Genomic DNA, 4,443 nt, shown 5'->3' with positions numbered 1-4,443 from the left:
CGCGGGCCGTGCCGTTGCCCGAGCTCGGCTCCTCCCAGGCCGCCGCCGCCGCCTTCTTCCTGGGCATGGTCGCGCTGGAGGAGACACGGGGCAGCGGCGCACAATGGACGGGTTATAAACTGCGCGGGGGGAGGGGAGCGCAGCAGAGCCACCGGCCTCCACTTCCTCCCCTGCCCTCCCCAAAGTGGCGGCCGCGGGGTGGGCGGAGAGGGGGTGAGCCGGGAGGAAATCGCGCCCCTCCCGGGGCCCAGCGCGCCTTCCCCGGGGAATCCCGCAAGGGAGCCCAGGCCGCTGACTGCAATCCGCTTAAGGAAAGAAAAAAAAAATGGAGACCCCGGCCCATCTTCAAGTTAGGTTTACCTACATCGCATCACAATTACAGCCTACTCCCCAAAAAAGTAAAGGGGAAGGAAAAAGAGCCTCCGATCCCCTAGGTTCTAATTAGAGAAAGCTTCGGGACACTTCAAAGATCCTCCTTTGGCACCTCCGGTGGTGAAAGGACTCCCCGCTCCCCTGCCGCCCCACCTGCTGCTTTTGTCTCCGCGTCCCCCTCCCCAAGCCCGCTCAATTAAATGCAATTCTCTCCGACCTCCCCGCTCCTCGCCCAAGCCCCCAATTCCGCCCAGCCTGGGGGTTCCGACCTCAGGCTCTAATTAGCCGAATCTCTTTGGGTGGGCTGCCGCGACGGGCGGGGGGAGGGTGTCGAATAAAGCTGGCCCCCAGCCCCAAACACCTGCTCGCACAGACACGAAAAATAAAAACTTTAATGGTGCCCAACTCTCCTGGCCCCTCCCCGAAAGTGCGGCCCGGAGGATCTCTGGTTCGGGCTGCAAAGTGCCCCGCTCCGCGGCTACTTTCCCCCAGCGTCCCTGCGCTTTCGCCCTGTCTGCTTTTTTTTTTTTTTTTTATTGATTTTGAACAATGGGATCTCTGTCTGTCTCCGATTAAACCACGTGGATCCGCCTTCCTTCCCCTTTTTATTCATTCAGTTCCCACCCCCCCCCTTCTTCAGGTTCTTTTACCTTTTCTCCTTGAAATAAAAAGAGAAAAAAAAAAAACTTTCCCAGATCCCGCAAACTGATCATTGTCGGTTTTGATTTTCAGCCCCTACCTGGTTGGAGTGATGAGAATCCGGAGAAAAAAAAGAAGAGAAGCAACTAAAAGACGAACCGGAGGGCTTTTTTTTTTTCCCGGCCCAGACAAGGGCTCCAGCCCACTCACCAGATACACTTAAAATGTAAATACGGGCTTCCAGAACAAATGCTACAACACAAAACAGAAACACATGTGCTGCCGGGCGGCAAGCGAGCGCGCGGCGGGGCGAGCGGCGCGGGGCCTGGGCGCGCGCGCCCCCTGCCGGCCGGCGGACCCCAACGGCGGCCCGGCCCGCGCCCGCGGGGCGGCCGGGCCCACCCGAGCCTGCGCCCGGCGCCACGCCGCCAGACTTCACTCCCGGTCCTGCGCGTTTCACAGGCCGCGCAACGCGCCTCGGGCTTTCTACGCAGCGCGTCCTGAGCGTCAGGGATTTCTTTGGGGTTTAGGAGAATGTTAGACTGTTTTTCCCGGACACGTCTAGACAGGTCACCTAAGGACACTCGCTGGAAAATAGTTACTTTGCTCACGCCTCCGCCAACGAGGGACGTGCCCTAATTGAGTGATTGGAATGCAACATGAATACAATTTGAATAATTTTTCTCCTTTGCGGAGAGAAGCTGTATTTTTTTTTTGGTCTGCGAATGTGTCCTCAGTATATAGCAAGGTGCTGCTACGTGGTAGAGTTACATAAAAGTTTGCTATATTAGTGAGTTAGTAATTAACTTGGAGGCCAAGGATGCACTGAAAGCTAGTTTTGATGGAAATTTTTCATCTGTTGAAAACTATTTACTGAGCCCCTGGTACATGCAAGACACAGTGCTAGGTCTTGGGGATGAAAAGCTAGAGGACGAGATTTCTGCCCTAGTGGAATGTAAGGTCTAATGGAAAAATAGACACTTGGACAAGTAATTACACGTATAATAAGTGATGGGTTATTCATCAAAATATTCAACATGGCACCTTAGCATATTGAATATTTTAAGCTGAAGGAGTTTTAAGAAAATACCAGAAGCAGGAAGGTCACTGACCCCTAACCCTTCTTCCCTGAAATAGGCCATAAAACCCTCAGGTGAGAGGTGCCCTGCCCTTACAAGGAGGAGAGGAGCACCCTTATCTCCAGGGACAAAGGGACACCAAGAAGAATCCGATAAACAGGCCTTGATAAGTTTCTCCCAGTCTAGATATTTTCCTCCTCAACCTACCGGAGTTCTCCGTGACTGTCCACTCTTCAGCAGAAAAACACACAGGTCTATTTCTTTGGGTCATCGGTTCCTGACAAAGGCTCTAGTGTCATGTAACACTTAAATTTGTATCCTTTTCTCCTGTCAATCTGTCAGTATAATTTTCAGTCCCAGGGAGAGATCCTAAGAGGGTTGAGGAAAGCTTTTTCCCTCTTCCACTTAAGCATTGCAAAGTGATACCTCTGTAGGACCATCACGACAAAGGAATTCATCCTGTACTGGGGTCGGGGAAGGCGGCCCTGGGGAAAGTTACGGCAGGGGTCCCCAACCCCCCGTGGTGCAGACAGGTATCTGTCGGTGAGGAACCGGGCTGCACAGCAGGAGGTGAATGGTGGGCCAGCGAGCAAAGCTTCATCTATACTTGCAGCCGCTCCCCAGCGCTAGCATCAGTGCCTCAGCTTCACCTCAGATCATCAGGTGTTAGATTCTCATAGGAGGCAGCACCAGTCTCTGGTACCAACAAGGCTGGGGACCACTGACCTACAGGATAGATAAAACTCACCAGATGAACAGAGGCAGGAAGACTATTCCAGGGCAGCTGGAGGGAACAGTACACAGAGAATCCAGGGATCTTGATACATGCCTCCAGGGAGGAAAAGTGTCCTGTGGGGCTGGGTGAGAAGAGCCCTCTGGCTCGAGCTGAAGAAGTAGGCAAGGGCTACCGGAGAGCCTAGTCAGCCACACTGAGGACTGATTTTTGCCAGAAGAGCTTGTTGGCTCCTCCCGGGAGTTGGGGGAATGGGGGTGATGAGCTACTGGTCTCCCTCCTACGTTATGATCTCAATATCACTTGGTCTCCTGCCAAAGATTTTTACTTGCTTCTTTTTTCTTAGGCACTCTGCACAAGGAAATTCCTTCTTTAGGCAACTTCCTGAGGGTGGATAGAGTTTTAGGATTTTTGCAATTCATTCATTCTTTAATCATATCAAGAAGCAAGATTGAGGACGCAACAAATGTCTGAAGGAAGACCGAGAAACCATGAAGTACAAATCTAAGATATTTGATCAAAGTCAAAAGTCTGTGCGTCCCAGGAGCCAAGAGCTCTTATGTAAAAGAACTTTGGAAATGAAGAATCAACTGGTACATTTTGGAGATGTTCAGAAAGGTCGAGACAGAGAGTAGAAGTACCCTTTGAAAGGGGCTTCATAGACCTGCATTAAAAACGATTTAGGAGATTACAGCTTGATGCTTTGATATGAAACACAAATAGAATCAACTAGAAAAGAATTTCACCTTAATATGCCATCAAGTCCCCTTCAGGAAATAGCATGCTGATGCTTGTCAGGCCGCAGTGGTTGGTTGGGTATTTATCCTCCAAACACCCTGTGTGGCCAATTAGGAACAGTACTAACAGTACCTTTAGATTTCAGCCAGCCAGTCTTTTGCTTTTTTTCTCCTTCCCCATTATAAACCTCTTTGCCAGCGCAAAAGACACATGCGTCAGAAACCCTGATGCAATGAGACGCTAATATCAGATTGCATCATATGATCCTAGGTGTGGTGCTCCTGAAACTGGTTTTTCTTGAGGCTGTGCAGCAGTAGAAAAGCGCTTTGCGGATAATACCCAAGAACTGGCTCTACTCGTCGAATGGCAAAAGTGATTTTTGCAACTCCCTGCCTCAGTTCCTCGCCACTAGCCTCCTAGGGAAAGCCAGAGTGACTTTCCTGGCTGAATGGGTGTGCTGCGGACATTCATCAGTTAGGTGTGTCATGCTGCCACTTACGTAGCACATGTTACCTGTGGAGGTGCACCTACCAGGCAAGCTGGAAATGACATTTCCTCCTCCCAAATGTGTTCTGCATTGTATCTCATTTTAATCGAGCAACTATCCTGGAGACAAACCAGTCTGGTGCAAAACCAGAAGAGGAAGAGGGAAAGAAGGTGGCTGAAGTTTCTTAGATGCTTACTAGGTGGTGGACACTTCATCCACAGAACTACGGAAATGTGGGTTCCACTTGCCAGTGCGCCATCACCAGGACCAGCAGGAGGCTCTCGGGCCTCTCTGGTGTTCAGCGAAGTCATACATCAAGTTAGTTTAGCCCACTTTTAAGGTCCCTTCCTGAAATTGCTTGCTATTCAACTTGGCCACAGAAAATTACACCTTCA

Source organism: Pteropus vampyrus, unplaced genomic scaffold, assembly GCF_000151845.1.
Source record: "Pteropus vampyrus isolate Shadow unplaced genomic scaffold, Pvam_2.0 Scaffold86, whole genome shotgun sequence".
NCBI classification, from domain to species: domain Eukaryota; kingdom Metazoa; phylum Chordata; class Mammalia; order Chiroptera; family Pteropodidae; genus Pteropus; species Pteropus vampyrus.
The sequence above is the reverse complement of the archived record's forward strand: the minus strand, read 5'-3'. Positions refer to the sequence as shown.